General features: G+C 36.6%; 2 long non-coding RNA genes across 10 annotated transcripts in view; one reads left to right on the top strand and one right to left on the bottom strand.

Annotated features, from left to right (window-relative positions):
• LOC140688794 (uncharacterized) overlaps nt 1-9,413 on the bottom strand; it is a 105,304-nt gene extending 95,891 nt beyond the window's left edge. For all 8 annotated transcript variants that reach the window (XR_012063622.1, XR_012063620.1, XR_012063617.1 and 5 more), the window contains exon 1: nt 9,318-9,413. This is a non-coding gene — a long non-coding RNA (uncharacterized lncRNA). The remainder of the gene's footprint in view (nt 1-9,317) is intronic.
• On the top strand, nt 8,917-10,658 carry LOC140688795 (uncharacterized). Of its 2 annotated transcripts, XR_012063626.1 has the most exons (3): nt 8,917-9,072; nt 9,237-9,554; nt 10,344-10,658. It is a non-coding gene; the product is annotated as an uncharacterized lncRNA (long non-coding RNA). The 2 variants fall into 2 exon arrangements; XR_012063625.1 differs by having other exon boundaries at nt 8,917-9,554.
• The last annotated feature ends 1,891 nt before the right edge of the window (nt 10,659-12,549 follow it).

Below are 12,549 nucleotides of genomic sequence, written 5' to 3'. Positions count from 1 at the left end.
CCTCTGCTCTCAAGGTCAGAAAGTATGCAAGAGACACATATTTTTCTCACCACGCATGGTTGCAGTTTTATAGATAATAACAATGAAATGGCATTCTTGCCATTAAATCAATGTTGTTATAGTTTTAATTTGAGGAAAAATGAGGTTATATAAATCTATCAGTGGTGAACTCTATAAAAAATGTTCCTTGTGAATATTGCAGTGGTAATTTCAAGTCTTTAAAAAACAAGTTTGAAGGGATAGGAAAACCCATTATACGCTCTTTCATACTTTCATATAAAGTAATATTAAAACAGCTTAATTAAGTTATTTAATACAATAAAATGCACATGTTGAAGTACACAGTTTGGTAAGTTTTGATTTATGTATAAACCATGAACTATCACCACAATCAAAACAATAAACAGATCAAAAGTTTACAAAAAGTTTCCTTGTTGCCTTTTTAAATATATTCTGTCTATCTCTACCTACCCCCTAATTCAGGCAACAGTCAGTCTGTCATCACCATGCATTGGTTACAGTTTCCTGTAATTTTGTGTATGTTCAAGCACATCATATGTACCCTTCTTGTCCGTCTTCCCTCTGTCAGCATGTTTGAGATGTATTCATTTGTGTATCAATCAGTCATTCCTTTGTATTGTTCTGTTAACATTGTATGCATATAGTACAGTTTAATCCTTTACTTTTTGTTCACTAATCTTTTCTTAAAATATTTAGTTTGTATTTAATTACATCCAATATACTTTCACCTTGGACATTTTACTTTTCATCTCTAGATATCTGAATGTTTGATTTGCACTCTTTTTTATCTTCTTTCTACTTCCTGTTGGACACAGGCAACTCAGGGATCATACTTCCTTTAATGCCCGTGCCTACTACTTCTAACACTTGCTTGGTCATTTTTCATTGGCTCTCTGACATTCTGAATTTCACATAGTTGGCGTTAGATATACTTATTTCAATAAATGTTCCTATGCTTAATCTTGACATTAATTCCTTACAAATGTTTGGTCCTCTGGTTCTGGGTTTTAAGATTTATTATTCGGAAATTTGCAGTGTTTTGTTTTATGCTAATTGTTCCCCACTACTGAGGCAAAACCCTTCTGAGTACAATACCCCATAAACTTTGAGATTTTCCAGTCTAGGAGGTGAGCACGTGCACGATTACCCTCCTGGTGCGGAGGCCACGCCCCGACATCCAGTCCTGCAGGTGGTTTGCCCTGACCTCAGTACTCAGCCTTCCGCAGAGGCCTGGAACCCTCTCTTACGCAAACCCCCCGTCTGTTAGTCTGACCTATGAATTCTAGTCTTGGTTTCTCTGAACTCTCAGCTCCTTCTCCTCAACTCATTCCTCAGTCCAGATCTGAACTCAACATCAGACTGACTCCAGTATGCACAGTAATGGATTATCAGGTTTAAAACATTGATCTACAATAAGGATACTCATATGCTTACATTACTACAGCGATGAGTCACAGTAGTAAGAATTACACATAGTGCAGAGTATGTTCAAAGGGCAAATTTCATGTAGTATTCATTTCAAATCATTTTTTGAGCAGTTCCAAACATGTTCAACATTGTCACAAATGTAGTAAGTTTTCCTTCTATAGAAGATACAGTAATTTTCTTATACAAAAGTATATATTAGACAAATATGCATTTATCATCTTTCCAGTCTATACTTTTATATGTAAGTTCAACTATAAAATTATTGTTCTTTACTAATATCCCCTTTTCAAAAGAAATTGTTTATTTTCTTATATATAATTTTATATATTCTTATATAATATATATATCTTATATATGTATGTGCATATATACAAATATATACACACACATAGACTATAAACAATTGCATAAACTGATAAGAACACCAAACTCAGGAAATTCCATTTCTTCTTGAACAGTATGCCCCACAGCCCCTCTCTCTCAGCATGCAAATTAGGCAGTTTTATATTTAAGTCACCTTCTAGATCAAAGTAGTCATCATTTAGCCAGAAAATGTTTAATATTTTTGACACAAACTTTCTTTTACTTCTACGGATGGTTCTATACTGAAACCATTCTTTTGTTTCAGTCTCAGAGTCAACTGCTATTTTAAACAAACTTGTCAAATGTTTAAGATATCTTATTGTTGAAAAGTTTGCATTAGGGCCACTCCAACTGTCATTAAAAGACACGGAGGCCCTTGACCCAAGGGTTAGAAGTTTCCAGAATTTCTTGTGACAGGCTGGATAAAAATGAGATAACATTTACTGAGAAGCTACCAGGCCACAGCCTAGCGCCTCATTTATGCATCACAGTAGCCCTGAGAAGCAGACAGGACTGTCCCTGTTTTACAGATGATGAACTGAATCAAAAGATGGTAAGAAGCCTACGTTTGGTAAGCAATCAACAAATTCGCATAGCTGAGATGTTTATCCCTGTGTATTTCGAAGGTTGCCATTGTTTGCCGTTGATTGACTGTTTGAAGTTATTTTAAACTGATTGGAGTATTACTCAAAATAAGTCCTTTGCAGGAATAGGAAAGTCACCGCCACATCAGCAGTCCTTCAGCTGCATGTTACGGTATTTAAATTACCTCTGGCAACAAAGTTCAATGAAAAGCACGTGAACGCTTTTCCTTTCTATTTTTCTCTTTTGTACAACTTAAGACTTGAATATTTTAGCCTTGAAATAAACGTGATGAAGTGTTTTAGTAAATACTGTCTTTATGGTAAGCTCTAAGCTTATACTCTCCACGTGTCCACTTACATCCCTGCTCTGCTGTGCTGAGTGGTTCATATTTCAGCTTTCAGACATAAGCCATGGTTCTTAAAGAAGTAAGAGTTAAAAACTGGCCTCGAGTTACAATAAAACAGAAACGGCACAATGCTATGTCCTTGATCTTTAGGAAAAGTTAAAAAGCTCTGAGAATAAATCTGAATGCCAGTATCAAAGGGATGTCATTTTGATTAAAAAAAAAATACACCAGGGTGCTTAATCTAGTATTAAGGTAGTTCTGATTTCCTCTTTAAATGTAATGTTTCTAATTATCAGTAATTGAAACTGATTTGGGTACAAAGCTCTTATTAAACAAGACAAACGCTGCATGAAAAATGGCATAACCTTTTCTTTATTGCTTTGTCAGAACATTTCACTAGAGCTATTTATTAATTTCCAAAGCTTTCTATGTCTTCAAAAAGCTTAGTAAGGTGTAGTTTGTTTTTGGTATGACTCCAAACTTACACATTCAAGAGGAGGACTTATAATTTACTGCACGCAGCAAGACTGTGGTGGGAATTAAATAACAAAATCGAATTTTTATTGTAGAAAGGCTAATCATACGCATTTGAGAAGAATGTTTTAAAGACATGAAGACTTCTGTTTGTATGTGGTAGTAATTTGGGATTTTATTCTGCTAAATATTCTCAGAATGTTTATATGCTTTATAACACATTTGATAGAAAATGCCCTAACAGAATTTTCACATTGGGTCAGTATTGGACATTTCCCCCAGCCTGAGGATGGCAAAGTGTGTCGGAAATTCAGCATTGCCTTCCTAGGAATAATCGGTTAACTTTTGGGATTCCTGCTTAAACCTCAGGCCAACAGAGGTAGCCAGTGTTTCCTGCAGCATCTTCAAACCTTCCTCCTACTTCTTTAAGTCCTTGTCACCTAATTGGTGATAACTTAACAAAAGAAAAAAAATACATCGAAAATAGAGTGAATTACTTTAATCAGAAATAGCTCGGCGGGGGAGGTGGGGAGGGTATAGCTCAGTGATGGAGTGCCTGCTTAGCATGCCTAAGGCCCAATACCTCCATTTAAATAAAATAAATAAATCTAATTAGCCCCCTACCCCAGCCAAAAAAAAAAAAGTAGCTTGAAAAATTAGGAGTGAACACTTGCATTCTTACCCACGATGAGACTTCAACTCAAGTGAACCTTGTAGAAATGATGCAATGATGTTCTTAATGGAAGGAAACAGGGCTGGGAAGAAGAAGAAACTTCATCATCCTGTGCTTATTTGTAGACATTATTTTCTTGACATATTTTGGTGCAACAGGAAAGCAAGCATAATCAGCAAAAACAAAGATAAGAACTCAATACCTGGAACCTTGTAAAAGACTTTCCAGTCAAAGCACCATGTGTCCAGACATGTGTCCTTGCCTATGTTTGAGAAGGTGTGGGGTTCATCTTCTTCCCCAACTCCTGATCTCCATCACAGGGACTTCTTGTCCTGCAGCCTCGGTGTCAGCCTTAAAGCCTGGGGTCGTCATCCACACCCAGCCTCCAGGGCAGGCCCCAGCTCTGGAACTCAGGCACCCTACACCTCACAAAGTCCTAACTTCATTATCATGCAGTTTTACCTTTTCCTATAAAGTGAAAACACTACATATGTAATTAACACTATCGTCATTAAAAACGGAACATGATGGCATTTAGGTATAGCATGATGGCATTTATACCCACGAAAAAGAGATGGTAACTAGTTCCTTAGGAAAATGGCTGAAAGAACACAGACCATCCAGGGTGTATCTTTGGAAGGGAAGTGAAATCTAACGGGAGAAATGCAATTTCAACTTTCTGTCTTAAATATTTGTTTTCTAAACTAAATAAAACACATAACCCCCCAGGATGTGCTTAGATCTGGATTATATAAACTGCCAATAACAGGTCATTGGATGTACAGTCCTCTGTCTAAAAACCTCAAAACTGCACCTTGATTTCTAACTGGTGGAACAGTTCTCAGAGTTTTCTGAAATTATAATCCTCAAATGTGGCTCGAATAAAATTTTCCATTTCTTTCTTAGGTCAACTGATTAATTTTTCATCAACATAGTTTTAAATTAATAGTATATAAAGCAAATGGTATGCAAAATTGAGCACCCTAAAAATAAGGGTGATTTAAAAATTTTAATTCTAAAATTAGACGTAAACATCAGAAACCCTGAAGATATATCACATTTACTTGAATGCCCAGGGATGACCACTACTTCAGGTTTGCTCTCTGAAACAAAACCCAAAGGATTCCTCCAGGGTGTTTCGAATGTCTTCTCTCAGATACAAGTGTAAGCAACACAGTTAAACCAAATTCAGTTCTGATGAACCACTTCTGTTTCAAGTTTCAAAAATTCTCTAATCTTGAAAAGCAAAAACAATATGAGAAGGGCTTAAAAATTCAACCAAAACACTGATTTTAAGGCTGTACTACCAGAAAACTTAAAAATAATGACCTGAATCTTTTTTTGTGAAGTTCATTTTTCTAGGCTTCTGGCCAAAAGAAAATGCTTGTCTTACCACTAAGAGCATTAAAATTCCCAGGAAGATGGGATGGATGCTTTTATGTAGATTTTTATTTCCTTTAGAGAACGGCTTCTGACATTTTTCTCTTGTTATTATTGTCATGTTTGGTGAAAAAGAAAACTGATTATGTTAAGGGTGTTTACCTTACCAGTTGTGTGTTATTGAGTGCTATATTACTGAACAGGTCCCTGGTGTCACTTAGTTTTCTGAGTAATCGGGTTGTGCAAAAGCCCTCTTACTAAAGCCACACTATTTCTATGCATGGAAAAATTCTACTATCAAATATAGCAAATTCTAATTAAATTAACCCATACAGTCCTCATCTTAAGCAAAAGAAGCTACTTTAAGAAATAAAGATACACAGACACATCTATACATCTTATGATAGACTGGAATATACACGTATATCTCACTATTTCTATATCGACATCTAAATCTGGGTGTATTTCCCTACATCTCCAGAAGAGGAAAAGACCACTGAATGCAGACATTAAAAATTATTGTTAACTATTCATAATATCAGGAAGTTACTAAAGGCCTCATGTCTCTCAAAATACCTCATCTTATTTACTCAACAAAACCAAACATTTTCCTTTTGGTCTACATTCATTTAATTAAAGCATCTTTAACTAAACACAGAAATTCTCACACACACACACACACACCCACACCTTTTTTAGGCCAGTCCTTATCTCATACTCTTTAGTGTGTTAAGTTTCACATCTTATTTTAAAAATTAAAGCAGAAAGATGAGTCCAATGTTCAGAGAAATATAAGAAGCAACATCATGAATTCATGAAAAGAAAAAAAGATGAAGATATTGGAGGCCCCAGGGCACAGTTTGCATTTTTTAACTGAAGTTCAGTCAGATACAATGTGTCAGTTTCTGGCGCACAGCACAACGTCCCAGTCATGCATATACATACACATAGTCATTTTCATATTCTTTTTCATTAAAGGTTATTACAAGATATTGAATATAGTTCTCTGTGCTATACAGAAGAAACTTGGTTTTTAAATCTATTTTTATGTATCATGGCTAACATTTATAAATCTCAAACTCCCAAATTTATCCCTTCCCACCCCCTTTCCCCAGTAACCATAAGATTGTTTACTATGTCTGTGAGTCTGTTTCTGTCTTGTAGATGAGTTCATGATGAGGGTTTATTCACTTACAAATTTTAATTTGGCTCTAAATATTTAAGAATTATATTCATGAATGAAGTTCAGCATCACTACAGCTTAATTATGATGGTCAATTCTGCAATCTTTAACACTGTTGCTATTACATTTTGTTTTTTCCCCAGGAGAATGACAAGGGATTTTTGCAAGAAGCATTTATACTTTAATCAAAAAGTGACATACAGATAATTTAACTCAAGACAGAGTGAACAAAAATTTAAGAATCAGAAAAGATGTATCTCCACTACACAAGCCTCTTCTAATGACTTCTGCTCCCTACTCACCCTGTACTGGTATCTCCATCTTTAGCCTCAGGCCTAAGTTTGATGTCAGACAGTACACACTACAGTAGCAGAAGCACGTATTTGCCTGAAAGTATGAAAAACCACCTTCATTTTTTAATAGCCACGTGGGTGTTATGGACTTAACATCATCCTCTTAAAAGTTTTTGTTGAAGTCTTAGTTCCTAATAACTTAGAATGTGACGATTTCTTGATAGAACCTTTAACGAGATAACTAAGATTAAATGAGGTCATATGTGTGGGGCCCTAAACCAACATGACTGGTGTCCTTTTCAGAAGAGGAGGAGACACTAGGGATGCATACGCACAAAGAGCCGAAAGAGAACCCAGCGAGAAGGCGGCCATCTCCTAGCCAAGGACAGAGGGCTCAAGAGAAAACCACTTGATCTTGAACTTCCAGCCTTCAGAATGTGAGAATATAAAGTTCTGTCTTTTAAATCACCCAGTCTGCGGTACTTTGTGATGGCAGTCCTAGCAAACTAAGACCTTTAAAAAAAATTACATAACTTTTTTGAGTAAATTTTTTAGCTACTTATATAGCTTATAATTATAATAGAGTGTACTGACCGATAAGTAAAAAATAGCCTCTAAAGGGTACAAGGATGTACATATTCATAAACCTTATTTTCTCCTTGTTTGTTTTTGTTGTGACTTCCAACTCCAATTAACTACTCACCCCACCAGGGGTGCATGTTATGGGTCTACGGATAGAGAAAATAGGAGAAGCTAATAGTCAACAGCATCCAAAGAGCAGTTGCATAAAACTCTGGCCATCATATTCTCAATGAACAGATCTGTTAGAATGTTATTTTCTTCTCTTACATGAAAAATTTCAAAATTAATAACACCCTTAGCATTTTTTAAATTCTTACACATTTAGAGTTTAAGTAAATATAGAAATGATTTCATCTTTTTGGATAAGCAATTAATGAGGTCACAGAGTTAAACACCAATTTACTGAGGTTCCTGGATGCGTACCTTCTCCTTCAAACTTCTGGGTCCTATTCAAGGTGCTGAGTCTACTCAACAGAAGGGATACTTCCCTGCCTTAATTTGCTTCACCCCATAGTCTCCTTACATCTTTTCTTGACAAAAAGCTGGTAATCATGATCAACCCCTCAGGTAATGTTCACTTTTCATTTCACATCTGCTAGCTCAGCCTTCTGAATGTGACCGCCCTCCCCACCTCTGCCCCTCCCAATTCTAATTCAACTCTCTCCCGAATTATTGTAATAGTATTTGCTGTTAATGATTTTAACAATACACACGTGTTACTTCTGTGGCCCTCTTTCTTACCCCTTACCCTGTCTTACCAGGCCTTGAACCAGGAATTCAGCGTCGGGTCAGGCCACACACTTCAACTCCCCATCCCGAAGGAGCTTTGCCTCAGTGTGACCCACGCACACACACTTTCTCTGCTTCCCCAAAGCAAGGCTGAGTCTCCACATCGTCTCCATCATTTCTCACTGAAGGGAGAGGAAAGGAGCTAACGTTCATTACCTACAGCTGGTGATCCTAGGCTTGCTCCCCGATCCGCCTGAACAATACGGTATTAGTGCACTGACTCTACAGGCAATATCCGCAGAACTTCCAAGCATTAACACAGCCGTTGGGTGGCAGTGCTGGAATTCAAACCCAGATAAATCTGGGGCCAGAGTCCACGCCCTGCCTTTCTACCCTCCACTGGTGAAGACGTTCATTAGCACTTAGGGTTGGCCTCCCTGGGATCTCAGAATGACCGGGCAGGCAGGAAGAGTATGTGCTTAGGTAGAAGGGAAAAAAAAAAAAGACCCAAACCAACCAACCAACCAACCAACCAACAATTTGAGGACCGTTTCTTCATCTGTAAAATAGAAATAAAAATTCCTAACATAGAGATGTCTGTAAATAATTAAATCAAGTAATTCATAGAAAGAATTTAACACTGTGATTAGGAAAGAAAAGGCACACATACAGACTCAAATCGATACACACCTGCAGCTTCTTAGCCTCTTACTAAAAAACAAACAAAAACCAAAACTAAGAAAAAAACACACACATACTAAGTTAGGAGCGTCTGTCCTCTCGCTGAGCGCCAGCTTCACGGCCTACGAACTCCGCCTGTTCCCGGAGCGCGCACTGCCCCGCGGGGCCTTCGCTGCGGCGTCCGCTCTACCCGCCAAGCTCCTGCCCGGGCTTGGCTTGTTCGCGAAACCGACTCAGGGGCCCGTTCAAAGGCAGCTGGAACAGAGAAGCCACCCCACGCAATTCCATTCAAACGCCTCGCCACATCCCGCCAGAGGCTCTTCCCCTAATTCAGGTTTGTTTCCCTACCATTTATCACAATCTAACATACAACATGAGTAATTTTTCTCCCTATATTTGTCTTCTCAAAAGAATTCTTGTACCATGAGGTGAAGGGGTCTGTAGGTCTGCACCCCACAGACCTACAAGACCTGTCCTCACCCACCTTCAAAACCAAAGCGCGAGCACAGAGACAGAGACAGAGACAGAGACAGAGACAGAGACAGAGACAGCAGTGGCTTCACAGAGCGGGAAGCTTACACGTCGGAAGCAACATCCTACAGCGACTCCCCAGTTGCGCGGCAGACAGCAGGCAGGCTCTGGCTTCCGGCTTCTCTCCCTGAAGTAGGAGGTGGTTAGCAGTTACAGGCGGAAGTGACTTCTGGTTGGCTCACTGGTTACCAGGGAAACCAGCAGAAGGGCACGCCCCTTCCTGCCCCTTTGATGACAACAAGCACCAGCTGGGGCCTGGGGCAAGCCTGTAGGAAGGCCAGGCAGGTGAGCGCTGTAGGTGAAGCAGGCACTGGTCCAGCAGGGGATGTGCAGAGGGCAAGAGCACAGCCATCTCGGGTGGCCTGACCCTACAAGGGTCTCTTTATGCTTTGTCCACGTCTAGATCCCAAATGACTAGTGCCCAGTGCCTGTTAGGTGCTAAATAAGTATTCATTGGATAAATTTAAAGAAATAATCAGACGTTTGTATTTGTTAATGTGCAAATAAAGACTTTAAAAAAGTAAGATTAAAGCACAACTTAATTTATCCTGTTTTCCCTAAGATTTAGTTACAAACATTGGATGTTATTACATAACATGAACTTTGGAACTATTTACAATTTATGTTTTCAATGGTTCTTCCAATGACTTGAAACTTTAGGCAAATTTTTATTTTAAAGGCTTTTTAAAATATGACCTGTTCTAAACTTATTAAAATATCAGTAAGATGTTACTAATCCTCTGCTTAAATATATATGTACATATATTTGTGTATATATATAAATGCATATATATGTGTATATATATTTCATAATGTAAAATTTTAATTCAAATTTTATTACTTTTAGTGTAAGGTATAATTTCCTTTAACATCCACAACTTTATAGCCATATTTATGTCACGTTCTTTTCTTAGTCTTTTCTCACTATTGTGAAAATTAAAATGTTATAATAAATCAGTTATTCTTTTACATTGTTGGGTTATAGATAAGTAATATATATATTTCCTTAGAATTCTTCTACCTAACAGTGAAATATTTACTTAATCTCTTCATGTTCTCATCTCTACTTTTTAGTGTTTTCTGGAGTTCTAAGTCCAATACGTCTCTGGCCACTTCCTCTGCCAATTGTACCTCCTCTTGTCTTCTGTATACCGGGGGCTTTTAGCATATGCCTCAGCTGGTTGACCACTGGCAGTAGAGGTCAAAATTGCAATTAATTAATTCCACAGATAGCCTTGGAGGGTAATGGAGGACAAAAAAACAGAAAGTTGATGCTGTTTGATCCTTTTCACAGTTGTTCCTTTATGGAAAATAAATCTTCAAAAATACCATTGTGAAATACAGTGAAGTGACCTGAATATTTACAATTAAAAGAAAATGTCCAAAGAGTTTCAAATGTTGGTAATTTTTCTTAATCTCTCTGCTTTCATTATTATTTAGAAACTAAGGATTTTAATTTAATATGATAAATATATGATCACTTAAGAATGTCTGTGACTTACACACCACAAAGGTATATTTCACTATTTTTTATATTAGTTCAACATTCAAAAAGAATCATTGGCCTTTTGGCTCAAATCAGTTACATAAAAAATTACAACTTTTTGTTTTTGTTATCTATCTAATTTTTGTAGGGTTCTATGATAAGCCAAGTTTTAGGGCAATATTTACCTTGAAGATATTTGAGTTGTTAAAATTACCATTTTCTTACTAAGTTTTTTTTTTCCTACTGCCAAGACATGAAGGCTGAGGAGTACAGGGACATTTTCTTTTCTTTTTTTTTTTTTTTTTTACAGTGGTATTTCACAGCGTATTTGGAAATTCCCCAGATTTATAAAGCATCAATATTGCAAATATAATACATAATTATGTTGTAAAATGTAATTACATATAAAGTGAAAAATACCCTTTCTTCATTAAAACATCTTTTCAGGAATGGAAAGCTTATAAGGGATTATCTCTTGAATGTCAGGGAAAAAAAATGTGCTCCATACTCCACAGCCAAAAAACAGCATTATCAAAGGCAAATACCATTATTCAGTGTAATGAAGATAAGGCTGACTATTCATGGGCCAAGTTATATAAAAATTTAAATCGTATATGGCATTTCTATTGCGGCTGAACAGAGCTTATACATACACACACACACACACACACACACACACACACACACACACACATATATAATACCATCCAATTAGCTCTATCATTTGGTGATGTCAGTGAAAATTTTGATGTGACAGAAAAGCTCTTAAACGTGATGTCTGTGACAAGCACAACTTAGTTCTGCATCGAATCATGCCTTAAGAATTCTAATATGAAACTGGTCCAAATTAGGACATATGACTACAAAGAGTGCTCCAAGAAATGGTCAAAGCTAACATTAGACCTTTAATTTAAACTGAAGTGGCAACATTTTTCAAGAACATGAAACTTAAGCCAGTTTCTTGCATGAACAATCCAGAGTTACTCTCTGCTAGAAAATTAAAATAGAAGATAAACTCCTTGTAATAATTAAGTCTATGAACTTTGTGCCTTCCTCTGGCCAGACCACAGGCAGTTCAGTTCTGGTTGATGAATTAGATGAACAATAAGAGTTTGCTCTATACATTGAGATTAAGATGCTTCGATGTGGTATATTCTGGGGAAAATTTAAATGTTAAGAATTCAGTTCATTTGAATAGTTAACAATGAATATTGGATCAAACACTTGAACTCTGTAATTTCACTTATTATACTGAACTCAGTTTCATAAAATCAGAGTCATGACCAAACTAAATTACAAAATAGTAGTCATTAAAATTTATCTTCTCCCCTATCCCCCAAAAAACCTTAAAAATTCTTCAGGCTGCCTTTCTCAGTACTGAAAGTGCATAAAAAGACTTACAGATGTGAAGTTACTGAATTACAATTTCAATACTATACTGAAAACTAAATGTGTTAATGATGCAGGAATAGAGGAATTCTACCATTACGTGAAAGAGTTTTCCTAAAAATTAATTTAAAATTAAAGTAATTACAATAATTCTGTACTTGGAATTACATTTTAAATTGCTTGCTCTTGATAAAAAAAAGAAATTATTTTTTTACAATTAAGGGATTAAAGAGTTTACTATATGTTAGTAATTTTATGGTTAGTTATATGTCCCATGGTCATCTTATCATAACAGTTTTATAAGGTAGATGGTATTATTATCTCCGTTTTATTTATAAGATTGCTGAGGCACATGTTAAGTAGTTAGCCTATGTCTCACAGGGAGTAAGAGGTAGAATTGGGATT

Source organism: Vicugna pacos, chromosome 23, assembly GCF_048564905.1.
Source record: "Vicugna pacos chromosome 23, VicPac4, whole genome shotgun sequence".
Lineage (NCBI taxonomy): Eukaryota > Metazoa > Chordata > Mammalia > Artiodactyla > Camelidae > Vicugna > Vicugna pacos.
This window is presented reverse-complemented; position numbering and strand designations above follow the sequence as displayed.